At 37.6% G+C, this 16251-nt stretch overlaps 2 pseudogenes; one reads left to right on the top strand and one right to left on the bottom strand.

Annotated features, from left to right (window-relative positions):
• Positions 1-4219, top strand: LOC136318385 (titin-like; annotated as a pseudogene).
• A 9263-nt stretch (positions 4220-13482) lies between these two features.
• LOC136318388 (protein XRP2 pseudogene) lies at positions 13483-14537 on the bottom strand (annotated as a pseudogene).
• Between the last annotated feature and the right edge of the window lie 1714 nt (positions 14538-16251).

Below are 16251 nucleotides of genomic sequence, written 5' to 3'. Positions count from 1 at the left end.
ATGGCCCACTGGAAAACCAACTGTGAAAGGTGTAGGCAAAACATCATTAACATTGAATTGGACAAAGCCAGAACACAATGGAGGGGCAAAGATGGAGTCTTATGTCATTAAAATGCTAAAGACTGGAACAGATGAGTGGGTTTGAGTGGCTAAAGGAGTTCCCACCACTCAGCATTTGCTCCCGGGGCTCACGGAAAGGCAGAAATACTCATTTCAAGTTAGAGCTGTGAACAAGGCTGGGGAAAGTGAATCCAGTGACCCTGTGCTTTGTTTAGAGAAGCTATGTAAGTGATTCCTGATGTTTAGGAATATAAATTCTTCTAAAGTATATCTGAGGACTACAATATGAGAAAATATGAAAAACTCATTACTAGATTATTTCATCTTTGCCATATGATTTCTTTATGATTACTAGAAAATTTAGTAAAAACTGAATATTGGGCAATAAATCATTAAATCTGTTTTTTTATTCTTCTTCAGATCCTCCATCACCACCTCGCTGGCTTGAAGTTACTAATATCACAAAAAGTAAAGCAGATCTAAAGTGGAAAGTTCCTGAGAAAGATGGGGGACACCCCATCACCAGCTACATCGTGGAAAAGAGAGACATGAGGCGAAAAGGCTGGCAAACAGTAGACACCACTGTCAAAGACACCAAGTGCATAGTAACCCCACTGACAGAGGGTGCTTAATCTGTGTTCCGAGTTGCTGCATAAAATGCCATAGGACAAAGTGACTACTGTGAAATTGAGGACTCTGTATTGGCCAAAGCCACCTTTAGTATGCTCTCTAAATCCTTATGACTCCCCATTTGTAGTGGATTATCACTGCTCCCTCTGGTTTTTCTAACCACTGAATATTTTGTTTTCAGCCACCCCTGGACCACCTTATGCTCTGACAGTTGTTGATGTAACAAAACAACATGTTGACCTGAAGTGGGCACCACCTAAAAATGATTGTGGAGGACCAATAAAAAGGTAGACTTTTTAATTAATGCATAAGGAATAACTTACAAACAGCTGAAAATACTTAACTTTGTTTTTTTTTCTATTAATGCTAATGAAATGCTCTGTGATTTCAACAGATATATTATTGAGAAGAAAGAAAAGTTAGGTATCCGTTGGGCGGAAACTGGAAAGACCTCAGGACCTGACTGGAACTTCAGAGTAACTGACATCATTGAAGGCACAGAAGTCCAGTTTCAGATTCGGGCAGAAAATAAAGCTGGAGTTGGTTACCCAAGTGAACCCCCAGAAATCCTGTTCATTGAAGATCTGACAAGTAAGTAGTGCTGACTATGCATAGAATATTGTCTGGAGCACTGTTTCTCAACTGCTGGGATGCAGACCAGAGCCATTTCATCAGAAATTTTGTGCCGGTCCATGAAAGAGTTAACCACCCTGATGTAGTATGAGGATTATAAACCCAATAATCTTAGTTGAATTTGCTAATGCTCAGGATGATTTCTACCTTAGCAGTCCTTGAACTAAATTTCCTATTTTCACCAGTCTCCAAGCGTAAAAAGGTTGAAAATCACTGGACTAGAGCATAATGATTAGATAGTTGTGGATGAGAATGTTTCACTCTTTTTCTAGGTCTTCGTTCACCTCCCCTTGACCTGCATGTGACTGATGCTGGAAGAAAACACATTGACATTGCTTGGAAGCCTCCAGAGAAAAATGGCGGAAGCCCTATTATAGAATACCATGTTGAAATATGTCCAGTAGGCACTGAGAAATGGATGCGAGTTAATTCTCGCCCCATAAAAGATTTGATATTCAAGGTTGAAGAAGGTGTTGTTCCTGACAAGCAGTATGCCCTGCGAGAAAGAGCTTTCAATGCTGTGGGTTTCACTGAGCCACCTGAAATCTCTAAAAATGTGGTTGCCAAAGACCCAGACTGTAAGAACACAGTTTCTTTTATAATTAATAGAACAAGCTTACCAGTGCATTGCATTTGGACATACTCTTTCATCTTCTTTTGCATTATGTCTTACAGGCAAGCCAACAATTGATCTGGAGACTCATGACATTGTTGTTATTGAAGGTGAAAAATTAAGCATCCCTGTTCCCTTCAGAGCTGTCCCAGTTCCAACCATTAGTTGGCATAAAGATGGCAAAGAAGTTAAAGGAAGTGATAGATTAATGATGAAGAGTGATCACATCTCTGCACTTCTTGAAGTTCCCAAGAATGTCTGTGCAGAAGCTGGAGTTTATACCATTACATTGAAAAATAATCTTGGTTTAGCAACAGCCTCAGTCAATGTCAAAGTCATAGGTAAGTATTTTTTGATAAAACACCAAACATTCTTCACATGTTGAGAAAGTCAGTTAATTTTGCAATTAAAGTATAAATGTTTTCATGAGTTGGCCATTTGTAAACTAAATGTCCTTTCAGATGATTTCTTCCAATGACAACCAAAACAATTGTAAAGAGGCAATATAGCATACCCTAAGAAAGTTAAAATAACCAATATTCCTTTATTAATTGTATTTACATTTCATTCACAGTGTTCTTGCCAGAAGTAGTAACATTTTCTGTCCCCTTCTCCCACACAGACTGATCATGTTTGGAAATTTGGGGACCATTTTTTCATGGAACAAAGATTTAGGAGCAGCTTCTTGAATTTAGTAGTAGGGGACCAAGGATACTAAATGGCCTGCAGTGTAGGAACACTACTCCCACCCAAAATAAATAAAATAGTCAAAATTCTCTTAGAGAAAAAAATATACTAGTAGTGTGCTGACTTTTCAAATTACAATAGTAATTAAAAATTTTATTTCTAATAGGTCTACCTGGACCATGCAAAGATACTAAAGCAAGTGAGGTGACCAAGAGTTCCTGTAAATTAACCTGGGAACCTCCAGAACATGATGGTGGAAGCCCAATTCTACATTATGTCCTGGAACGCAGAGAAGCTGGGAGGAGGACATATATACCAGTCAAGTCTGGTAGGAATAAACTGGCCTGGACTGTAAAAGATCTCATGCCAAATGGTGAATACTTTTTCTGGGTTAAAGCTGTCAACAAGATTGGTGGAGGTGAATATATTGAACTGAAAAATTCAGTCATTGCTCAAGATGCAAAGTGTAAGTTTGGGCATGAATGTAGTATAGCCAGGAATTAATGTGCAATTTATTTTAAGAAGATGGACTACTCTATATTAACCATTTCTCTTGCTCTTTTTTTTTTTTTTCATTTTTCTGAAGCTGGAAACAGGGAGAGACAGTCAGACAGACTCCCGCATGCGCCCGACTGGGATCCACCCGGCACGCCCACCAGGGGCGATGCTCTGCCCACCAGGGGGCGATGCTCTGCCCCTCCGGGGGGTCACTCTGCTGCGACCAGAGCCACTCTAGCGCCTGGGGCAGAGGCCAAGGAGCCATCCCCAGCGCCCGGGCCATCTCTGCTCCAGTGGAGCCTTGGCTGTGGAAGGGGAAGAGAGAGACAGAGAAGAAAGCGCGGCGGAGGGGTGGAGAAGCAAATGGGCGCTTCTCTTGTGTGCCCTGGCCGGAATCGAACCCGGGTCCTCCGCACGCTAGGCCGACACTCTACCGCTGAGCCAACCGGCCAGGGCCCATTTCTCTTGCTCTTTAAAAACCCCAATCCACCTGTAGATGTTGAAGTTAATCCTACAGCTGAGGCAATGACTATTACATTAAAGCCACCTTTGTATGATGGAGGGAGCAAGATAACGGGTTACATGATAAGAGAAGATTGTTAAGGGTGAAGAGAGGTGGAAGAGATGCAATGAACACCTGGTACCAGTTCTGACCTACACAGCAAAAGGACTTGAAGAAGGAAAAGAACACCAATTCCATGTGTGAGTGAAAAATGCTGCTGGCATTGGTGAACCTTCTAGGGCCACTCCTCCAACCAAAGCTGTAGATCCCATTGATAAGTTTTGTTTAATGGAGTTTGTATTTCCCCAGAATAAAATAAATGAGGATAATGTTTTAGCAGATATTTTTATCAGGATTGAAAAAGATTACTGTTTTTAATCATTACAGATGCCCCTAAAGTCATTATGAGAACAAACCTGGAAGTAAAATGAGGTGATGAAATAGTACTTGACACAACAGTTTCTGGGTTGCCTTACCCAACTATTACACGGCTAAAGGATGAAAGCATTATCACACCAGAAGAAATTAAGAAGCGAGTAGCACCCACAGTTAGGAAGAAGAGGGTGAAGTTCAGGAAGAAGAACCATTTGTCCTGACTCTGACAGAGCATATTAGTATCAACAATAGTAAAAAAGGAGAATCTCAGCTACGTGTCTGAGATTCTCTTTGACCTGACCATGGCCTATATATGATCAAAGCTGAAAATGACTGTGGTACTGCAAAAGTTCCTTGTACTGTCAGTGTGTGGGGTAAGTACTTACAACTCCCCTTATCAATGGATGACAATCTAAGAGTTTTAGTAAGACAAAAATAAACTTTTGGGTGGCAGTTAAAAGAAGTGGAAAATAGTTTCAGCAAGGTATGCTCAGTCCCATTTCTTTCCTCCTGGCTGTGTTAAAGAAATCAATTCAACTTGTTATTGATTAGCTAATGTGATACAAAGATAGAAAGACATGGGAAAAACAAAATTTTATGTAAAAGAACATACTAACATTTATATTTTCTGTTGCAACTGTTTTTCGGCACAACGTTTTAATCATGGCTCTCTTTTGAAATATTAGATACAACATGACCACCAATCAACTTTGTATTTGAAGATGTTAGAAAGAACTCAGTTCTATGCAAATGGGAACCACCCTTTGATGATGGAGGCAGTGAAATTATAAACTACACTTTGGAAAAGAACAATAAAACAAAACCTGACTCAGAATGGATTATTATCACTTCAACACTCAGACATTGCAAATATTCAGTGACAAAATTGATAGAAGGAAAAGAATACCTCTTCCATGTAAGAGCTGAAAATAGGGTTGGGGATGGACCACCTTGTATATCAAAACCACTTATAGCTAAAGATCCATTTGGTAGGTTTCTTTAGCATCTAAATTTTGCTTTTTATCATTGCATTTGTATATACATTGTCACAGCTTGTGAACTTGAATTTTTATTCTGTACTAGGCAATTAATTCAAATATCCCTTTTTTAAAGAATCAGAACCACCTAATGCACCTGAGAAGCCCATTGTGGAAGACGTTACCAGCAACAATGTGCTAGTGATATGGAATGAACCAGAGGATAACAGAAGTCCCATCTTGGGTTACTGGCTTGAAAAATGTGAAGTTAATAGTACACACTGGTCTAGTGTCAACAGAAACCTGAATTCTTTGAAGACCAATGTCAAAGGCCTATTAGAAAGACTCACATATGTCTTCAGAGTATGTGCCGAAATTGCAGCTGGACCTGGAAAGTTCAGTCCCCCTTAAGATCCTAAAATAGCATGTGACCCAATCTGTAAGTAATTCCTTAAGAAGAATGTGGGGCACAGCATGGTGATCATAAACAACAGTACTCTCTTATATACTTAAAAGTTATTAAGACAGCAAATCTTAAATATCATCACTACAAAAAGAGTAATTGTGTAAAGGGAAGGAGGTGCTAACTAATCTTATTACTGTAATTATTTCACAATATATCATGTTGTACACCCTAAACCTACATATATGTCAATAGTTAATATGTTATATAATACATCAGTTATATTTCAACAAAGCTGGAAAAACCAAACAAAATATGAGCAAGGACAATGGATACATATTGAGGTTATAATGTAAACTTTTAAATGTCTGTATATATAACTTAAAAGTTTCATAAAACAGTACTTACTCCATATTACATACAATGCATTGTGGTGAAAAAAGTGGGATCAGTAAGCTACTGCAAAGGACGATGAAGCGCAGAAATACTCATAAGATAGGGTACTACAATGAATATGGCAGGTACCCTTTTCATTACTTAATGGTAACCACCCTTGAAAAAACCACCACAAAACACTTGACTTAAAAAAGGTAGCAACAGAGGAAAGAAGTATGGAATGCAAACAAACAAAAACAAATGATAAAAAAACAAAAGAGAAGAATCAAACAAGATACAAAACTAACAGAAAGCAATTTATAAAATGGCAATAGGGAACCCACAAGTGTCAATAATTACACTGAATGTAAATGGATTAAACTTACCAATAAAAAGACACAGAGTAGCAGAATGGATTAAAAAAGAAAATCCAACTGTATGCTGCCTACAAGAAACACATCTTAGCAACAAGGATAAAAAGAAATTCAAAGTAAAAGGCTGGAAAACAATACTCCAAGAAAACAACACCCCCAAAAAAGCAGGTGTAGCAATACTCATATCTAATAATGCTGACTACAAGACAGAAAAAATACTCAGAGACAAAAATGGTCATTTCATAATGATTAAGGGGACACTGAATCAAGAAGACATAACAATCCTTAATATATATGCACCAAATCAAGGAGCACCAAAATATATAAGACAGCTACTTATTGACCTTAAAACAAAAACTGACAAAAATACAATTATACTTGGAGACCTCAATACACCACTGACGACTCTAGATTGGTCATCCAAACAGAAAATCAATAAAGATATAGTGGTCTTAAATGAAATACTAGAACAACTGGATATGATAGACATCTACAGGACACTTCATCCCAAAGCGACAGAATATACATTTTTCTCTAGTGTACATGGAACATTCTCAAGAATTGACCATATGTTAGGCCACAAAGACAATATCAGCAAATTTAGAAAAATTGAAATTGTACCAAGCATATTCTCTGATCATAAAGCCTTGAAACTAGAATTCAACTGTAAAAAAGAGGGGTAAAACCCAAAAAATTGTGGAAACTAAACAACATACTTCTAAAAAATGAATGGGTCAAAGAAGAAATAAGCACAGAGATCAAAAGATATATAAAGACAAATGAAAATGACAATACGACATATCAGAATCTCTGGGATGCAGCAAAAGCAGTAATAAGAGGAGAGTTAATATCACTTTAGGCCTATATGAACAAACAAGAAAGAGCCCAAGTAAACCACTTAACTTCACACCTTAAGGAACTAGAAAAAGAAGAACAAAGACAACCCAAAACCAGCTGAAAAAAGGAGATAATAAAAATCAGAGCAGAAATAAACAAAATAGAGAACAGAAAAACTATAGAAAAAATCAATAAAACAAGGAGCTGGTTCTTTGAAAAGATCAACAAAATTGAGAAACCCTTGGTAAGACTCACCAAGAAAAAAAGGCACAGGACACAAATAAATAAAATCCAAAATGAAAGAGGAGAGATCACCACGGACACTGTAGATATACAAAGAATTATTGTAGAATACTATGAAAAATTATATGCCACCAAATACAACAATCTAGAAGAAATGGATAAATTCCTAGAACAATACAACCTTCCTAGACTGAGTCATGAAGAAGCAGAAAGCCTAAACAGACCAATCAGCAGGGAGGAAATAGAAAAAACTATTGAAAACCTCCCCAAAAATAAAAGTCCAGGCCCAGACGGTTATACTAGTGAATTCTATCAAACATTCAAAGAAGACTTGGTTCCTATTCTACTCAAAGTCTTCCAAAAAATTGAAGAAAAAGCAATCTTCCAAACACATTTTATGAGGCCAAAATAACCCTCATACCAAAACCTGGCAAGGATGACACAAAGAAAGAAAACTACAGGCCAATATCTCTACTGAATACAGATGCTAAAATACTAAACAAAATACTGGCAAATCGAATACAACAACATATTAAAAAAATAATACATCATGATCAAGTGGGATTCATCCCAGAATCTCAAGGATGGTTCAACATACGTAAAACGGTTAACGTAATACACCATATCAACAAAACAAAAAACAAAAACCACATGATCTTATCAATAGACGCAGAAAAGGCTTTCGATAAAATACAACACAATTTTATGTTTAAGACTCTCAACAAAATGGGTATAGAAGAAAAATATCTCAACATGATAAAGGCCATATATGATAAACCATCAGCCAACATCATATTAAATGGCATAAAACTGAGGACTTTCCACCTTAAATCAGGAACAAGACAGGGTTGTCCACTCTCTCCACTCTTATTTAACGTGATGCTAGAAGTTCTGGCCAGAGCAATCAGACAAGACAAAGAAATAAAAGGCATCCATATTGGAAAAGAAGAAGTAAAGGTATAACTTTTTGCAATTGATATGATCCTATACATCGAAAATCTTAAGGACTCCACAAAAAGATTACTAGAAACAATAAACCAATACAGTAAGGTCGCAGAATACAAAATTGACATACAAAAGTCCCTAGCCTTTCTATATGCCAACAATGAAATATTAGAAAACGAACTCAAAAAAATAATCCCCTTCACAATTGCAACCAAAAAAATAAAATACCTAGGAATAAACATAACAAAGAATGTAAAGGACCTATATAACAAAAACTACAAGGCATTGTTAAGAGAAATAGAAAAAGACACAATGAGATGGAAAAATATTCTATGTTCTTGGATAGGAAGAATAAATATAATTAAAATGGCCATATTACCCAAAGCAATATACAAATTTAATGCAATTCCCATCAAAATTCCTATGACATTCTTTAAAGAAATGGAACAAAAAATCATCAGATTTATATGGAACTATAAAAAACCCCGAATAGCCAAAGCAATCCTAAAGAAAAAGAATGAAGCTGGGGGCATTACAATACCTGACTTCAAACTCTAGTATAGGGCCACAATAATCAAAACAGCATGATATTGGCAGAAAAGTAGACACTCAGACCAATGGAACAGAATAGAAAGCCCAGAAATAAAACCACATATATATGTTCAAATAAGCTTTGATAAAGGGGCCAACAACACACAATGGAGAAAAGAAAGCCTCTTCAACAAATGGTGTTGGGAAAACTGGAAAGCCACATGCAAAAGAATGAAACTCGACTACAGCCTGTCCCTGTCTACTAAAATTAATTCAAAATGGATCAAAGACCTAAATAAAAGACCTAAAACAATAAAGTATATAGAAGAAGACATAGGTACTAAACTCATGGACCTGGGTTTTAAAAACATTTTATGAACCTGACTCCAATGGCAAGAGAAGTGAAGGCAAAGATAAATGAATGGGACTACATCAGAATTAAAAGTTTTTGCTCAGCAAGAGAAACTGATATCAAAATAAACGAGAGCCAACTAAATGGGAAATGATATTTTCAAACAACAGCTCAGATAAGGGCCTACTATCCAAAATTTACAAAGAACTCATAAAACTCAACAACAAACAAACAAACAATCCAATAGAAAAATGGGAAGAGGATATGAACAAACACTTCTCCCAGGAAGAAATACAAATGGCCAACAGATATATGAAAAGATGCTCAGCTTCATTAGTTATTAGAGAAATGCAAATCAAAACTACAATGAGATACCACCTCACCCCTGTTAGATTAGCTATTATCAACAAGACGGGTAATAGCAAATGTTGGAGAGGCTGTGGAGAAAAGGGAACTCTCATCCACTGTTGGTGGGACTGTAAAGTAGTACAACCATTATGGAGGAAAGTATGGTGCTTCCTCAAAAAACTGCAAATAGAACTACCTTATGACCCAGCAATCCCTCTACTGGGTATATACCCCAAAACCTCAGAAACATTGATACGTAAAGACACATGTAGCCCCATGTTCATTGCAGCATTGTTCACAGTGGCCAAGGCATGGAAACAACCAAAAAGCCCTTCAATGGAAGACTGGATAAAGAAGATGTGGCACATATACACTATGGAATACTACTCAGCCATAAGAAATGATGACATCAGATCATTTACAGCAAAATGGTGGGATCTTGATAACATTATACGGAGTGTAATAAGTAAATCAGAATAAAACAAGAACTACATGATTCCATACATTGGTGGAATATAAAAACAAGACTAAGAGACATGGACAAGAGTGTGGTGGTTACCAGGGGTGGGGGGAGGGAGGATGCAGGAGGGAGGGAGGGAGAGAGTTAGGGGGAGGGGGAGGGGCACAGAGAAAACTAGATAGAAGGTGATGGAGGACAATCTGTCTCTGGGAGAAGGGTATGCAACATAATTTAATGACAAGATAACCTGGACATGTTTTCTTTGATTATATGCACCCTGATTTATTAATGTCATCCCATTAACATTAATAAAAATTTATTTAAAAAAAAGAGCCAAAAAAAAGTAAGCTACTGCATATTTCACAACTATCAGTTTTGATTTGTATATCTTCATTTATTCTAGCTCCACCGGGACCACCTGTTCCAAGAGTCACTGACACAAGCTCCACAACTATTGAACTAGAATGGGAACCTCCCGTTTTCAATGGTGGTGGGGAAATTATTGGCTACTTTGTCGATAAGCAGTGGTTGGCACAAATGAATGGTGACACCGCACAGAGAAGATGATCAAGGTCCTTAAGTACACTGTCAAAGAAATCCGAGAAGGTGCTGATGATAAACTTCGAGTGAGTGCTGTCAATGCTGCAGGTGAAGGGCCACCTGGGGAAACACAACCTGTTACTGTGGCTAAACCCCAAGGTACTTAAAAGTTGTTTGATAAAGATTATGGCTATTTTCCCAGTATGGGATTTTTTTTTAATCTTTCTTGGGCTAATGTATGACCATTCTTTTTCTTTTTTTTTAAGAACTGGGGGTTTTATTTAAATATGGGGGTGGGAAGAGGGAAAGGTAGCTAGCTGCTCCTGGGCTGAGATGGGGAGCCCCAGATTCCAGATTCTTTTTTTTTTTTTTTGGTGTTAAGTCATTTTCCTTTTAATGACATTTATTATAAATCTAATTTTATAAACACTAGATAAATTACATACAAAAGCTATACATAAACATACAGAAGCAAAAACAGTACTAAAACTTAAGCAGTACTTTCAACATAAGAGAAATAAACTAATATAATGCTTATACATGTAAAACTTAAAAATTACTAATTATTTATAAATTCAAAAGCAATTCAGAAATGAAATGTAGTATATTCTAACTACCATCAAAGTTTTAGAATTATAGAAACAACAGCACTACTTATTTTTTAAAAATATTTTCAAACATTTGGAAGACTAATGCTATTTTTAAAAACAAATCAAACTTGGGCAAAAGCTTTTATTTAACTGAAAAAAAAAAATATATATATATTACAGAGAGTCAGAGAGAGGGATAGACAGGGACAGACAGACAGGAATGGAGAGATGAGAAGCATCAATCATTAGTTTTTTGTTGCCCGTTGCAACACCTTAATTGTTCATTGATTGCTTTCTCATATGTGCCTTGACAGCAAGCCTTCAGCAGACCGAGTAACCCCTTGCTCGAGCCAGCAAGCTTGGGCTCAAGATGGTGAGCTTTTTGCTCAAACCAGATGAGCCGTCGCTCAAGCTGGTGACCTCGGGGTCTTGAACCTGGGTTTTCCGCATCCCAGTCTGATGCTCTATCCACTGTGCCACGGCCCGGTCAGGCAAAGTGTATATGTGCCACATCTTCTAGATGCTAAATTTAGTGGAAATTTTAAATTAACATCTCTCTTATATGTTATATACTTGAGTTTTTTTGCCAAAATACCATGGATAAAATAAAGAACTCAATTTACAGCTTTGCATAGCGTTGTATTATTTTTTGGGGAAAACAAAAAGTACTGTAATTAAGTGTGAATAATGTAGTTTAATAATGTAATCATGACTAAAAGGAACATGTTTAGTTTAGCTTAACTATGGGGGAAATTTAAAAACTTTTTTATTTTTTGACTTTAGAGAGAGACAAGGGGGAGAGAGAGGCAGAAACATTAATTTGTTTCTGTATGTGTGTGCCCTGACCGGGAATCGAACCGGCAACCTTTGTATAACAGGATGATGCTCTAACTAAGCAAGCTATCTTGTCCAGGGAAACTATGGGAAAAATTAATAATCTATGACTATTACTTGTGATGCTCATTTGTAAATTATGATCAAAATTATATGAAACCTGTCACCAATTTTTATTTGAATCTTATGAAACTATATGATTTAAAGGAGAGTTTGATTAGTATATATAGACTGCTCTATAAAAGACTGAAATGATGCAATGCTAATGGTTAGCACAAGGCTAGGCACAGGGTAAGTGGCAAATATTACTAATTTAAAATGAAAAGTCCTTTAATATATTATTTCTGGACATCACACAATTTGATGTATTATTTATAAATTAATATGAAAATAACCAAAAAACAGTTTAAACACAAAATTATATTTTTAGTAGCAATCATCAGATAATTTTTTTTATAAGTGGCTAGTCTTAGTTTTATCAAAATAGAAGTAAAATTAAGGTTCTTTGTAAAAAATAGACTGCATGCAATGTAGGTGGCAGGTTTAGTCACTTCACACAAGAACAGCCTCTCAACATCTTCTGAACTGATAACTTCAGAGTACAACAAGCCTCTTAAACACAATTTTCCCTGGTGACTGAATCAGTGCAATTAGGGACTGGGTCCAAGAATTGGACTTTTAAGCAAGTATGTGTCCCCTGCCTCCTGGTAAATTATTATGGTAGACTAATTTGGAAAACAATACTTGAAAGCAATCAAAATAATTTTATCATGCTTGAACATTACCTGAAATGAGTGGCATATCTAATGAAAGTCAAATTTACCTACCTTTTAAATCTGCATACCTTATTATTATGCCTAAGTATGTCTTACCTAAATATAACAAAATTTTGTTCTGATTCTCTTAACATCTCTCAGGAGCTGATAAAACAGTAATCACCTTTTTGAAAACTGCAGGTGATTTGGCTTCTAGTGTTGCATATACTTTCTCTTATCAGAAAACTGAACAGTCATTTAGCAGTTGTATTCAAAAATTAAACAGGGTGAAAGTTATTCAAATTAATTATATTACAAACAGAGTCTATCATTATCAGTTAGTAGAGTTACTTGAAAACCAATTATCAAACACCTATTAATTTAAAAATTCAGTTTATGAAGTATTATTATGTCAAGTCCATGTACGAAATCTCATTTGCCATATAATACAACTAGAAAGCAATTCTTTGACTGGATATGTGTACATGAAAAAAAAATGCACATAGGTTCATTCTAACTGATAAACTAGTAACAAATCCATCTAAATTAAAAAAATAAGGGAATGTACTCTCAAACAAATAGAATGGAGCACTGAAGAAAGTTTAAATTATCAGAGATTTGAAAGAATGTTTAATTAGGATTAAAATTATAAACTGTTAGCTACTTCTATTTTCTAATGACTGTATTATATGCAGAGAATCAAAACTGCAAGCTTATTGAAGTGGGTTAAATAGTTTTTAAGCTAATTAAAACTGCTTAATTTAAAATGAACTATTTTTGAACCTCAAATAAATGATGCAGTATTCAACAATTTACTGAAGTATTTTAAGTATTTAAAATTTTAAGCCTTAGTAAAAGCTATTTCTAATACAGAAATTGAAAAACGGTTTAATACCAAGTCCCTGCTTCCACAATGCACTTCACATTCTCATCTGTATATCAGCAAAATTGTAGAAGTTTTCTATATCTTTTGATGCTGCATCTTGGTTTTCTGATATATACGTCTTGATCCTCTTGAATATGTCATTGACAAGAATTCTGCATGCTTCTACAATACCGTAACCTCTATTAAACTCCAAGGCAATAACAGGACCTCTGTTCACATAATGAATGGATTCAGGTGCTCTTCCTCGAAAAAAACCTTTTAGTGTCCTCAGGTTTCATTGGCATTTCCCTTGTCTGAACCAGGAGAAAGCCTTCTTTAACCAGCTCAACTAGTCTCCTGGCATTTGCAGTAGTATAATCACTAGCAAATGATACCACTAAGCATGACTCATCACTGTACTTCCATCTGTGACCTTGGGTTACAGAAACAATACTACAATACTTTTAGTGGCTTCTGTGGAAATATGGATACTTTTTAATTCTTTGGTAATAGGTGGAAGAACATGGTGGCAAATAACAGCATTTTCTGGAAGAATGCCCCAGTTGTGTTCTCCTGGCACAGGTGTAAAGTCATGGATGTTACTCCAGTTATTATTGAAGACATTTAGCCCTGCTTCTTTGAACCACAAAGCTAATTCAGGGTAGTACCACTGAAAACAGGCAAACTTGATATTTGTGGAAGACTCAATAAGGGGTTGAGTAGCACAGAACAAAAAAAAATTCCATCTTTCTACAGTCTCGCACATGAAACTGTGGACAGGCTATCACGGAACAGCAATCTCTGCAATTCTGAAAAAACACGCTGCCTTTCACAGGTCCCAGAAAAATGATGCAGTTAATACAGTAATCAACTGTAATTGTAGCAGAGTGATAAAAAATATAAACATTACAGTTCTCACAGTCTTGAATGAGAAATTGTTGTTCTGCAACCTTCCCAGGTAAGCAACCCACTGTTTTATTCTTCAGTCCACTGAACATGTAGTTTTTCAGATCAATCTTCCCGCACTGGTCCCAGCTGTACTGCTTCGATCTGTCTTTGCCCTGGCACTGAGTCTTTACCATTCTGTCTTCTGGAGAAACAGCAGCCCATTTTCCCGGACTGTGTGTTTCCCGACCACTACTCTTTGCCAGCCCGCTGGTTCAGCTGTTTCCTGTAGTGTGATGTGAACCCTGGGTGCCTGGATACTGCGGCTCTCCGAATACCGCCTCCCAGAGCCTCTCAGCAGCTCTCAGCCTCAGTTTGCCCACGAGGCCTAACACCCCTTCTCTTTTTTCCCACTCATTTGCCCTGATGACCCGCCCAGATGCCAGATTCTTTTGTTTTGTTTTGGTTTTATTTTGTTTTTTACAGAAACAGAGAGAGAGTTGGAGAGAGGGATAGATAGGGACAGACAGGAATGGAGAGATGAGAGGCATCAATCATTAGTTTTTTGTTGTGACAGCTTAGTTGTTCATTGATTGCTTTCTCATATGTGCCTTGACCGGGGGCTACAGCAGACTAAGTAACCCCTTGCTCAAGCCAGCTACCTTGGGTCCAATCTGGTGAGCTTTGCTCAAACCAGATGAGCCTGTGCTCAAGCCAGCGACCTTGGGGTCTCAAACCTGGGTCCTCCACATCCCAGTCCAATGCTCTATCCACTGTGCCACTGCTTGGTCAGGCCAGATGCCAGATTCTTGATCCTCCACAGTAATCCCCTTTCTCCTACATCTCTGGGCTCTGAGCTTCCCACTGCTCCCCTCAACCACCACCACCTTCCCAATCCCTAGTCTCTCAGGGTTTGATAGGACCTCTATCAGAGGTGAGCTGTTTTTATACCTGATACAGTTAACTGATCTATACTGGTTTTATTTAATTTTTGGAGAAAAGGATTAATCTAGCAAATTCAGTTGGGGTGGAAGTGGGTTAAATTTCTCCATTGTCTAAAGGACTTGGGGTTGGAAAAATAAGATAGTTAGGTCCTAGCTACTCAAAGTCCCTACCCAACCCCGACCCCAACCCCCTGGCCTCTTGCTCAAACCCCATTGTATCACCCTGGCTTGGAACCTCTCTGCCAGGCCTGCTGTCCCCAAAGCCCCCTCAAACTGCTTACCACCCTAATGGAGTAGAGAAGAGAAAAGGAGGGAGGGAGAGATGGAATCTTACCCCATAGCTGGGTAACCTTCCTTTCACTCCACCTCACACCTAACAAGAGTGTCATCCCCTTTTATAACACTCCTCTAAACATCTGGGCTTTCACACATTTCTGGTCCCTTCAGTGTCTATCTGGCCCCTGGCCATTATGATCCCCTAGTCCCTAAAACTCTTCTAAAACAGAACCCAACATTTTCATCTCTTCCCCTGCCCCTTCTCACCTCTCCTTCTAAGAGAACCCAGGTGTCCAGCTTGCACTCCTCCCTCTTTCATTTTCTCTTTACAGTACAGTCTTACAATAAGACTGAACCTTCCACCTCCACAGTGACCTTCCCAGTGGACATCAAAACAGCTACAAAGGTCAAAGGGAGCGCAAAAGAGTTTGCATGGTAGGCAAGAGCCAAGCCTTAAATCAGGAAGAACTGGGTGTGCACCCTGGCCCTACCATTTATTTGTTCATTGTGTGACCTGGGGCCAGTTACTTAAGCTCTTAGAGCCTAATGGTCTTATGAAAATCAGACACCTAACTTATGAAGCCGTCCTGAGAACTAAGTGAGACAATAGATAGAAAAAGCAACCTGGTCCATAGAGGGTGATCAAATCATGGGAGGCATGATTTTTATGAGGTAGCTGGTTTCTGTCTCTGCTTCTCTTCTTAGCTACTATCTAGTCC

Source organism: Saccopteryx bilineata, unplaced genomic scaffold (genome assembly GCF_036850765.1).
Source record: "Saccopteryx bilineata isolate mSacBil1 unplaced genomic scaffold, mSacBil1_pri_phased_curated manual_scaffold_108, whole genome shotgun sequence".
In the NCBI taxonomy this organism is placed as follows: Eukaryota; Metazoa; Chordata; class Mammalia; order Chiroptera; family Emballonuridae; genus Saccopteryx; species Saccopteryx bilineata.
This window is presented reverse-complemented; position numbering and strand designations above follow the sequence as displayed.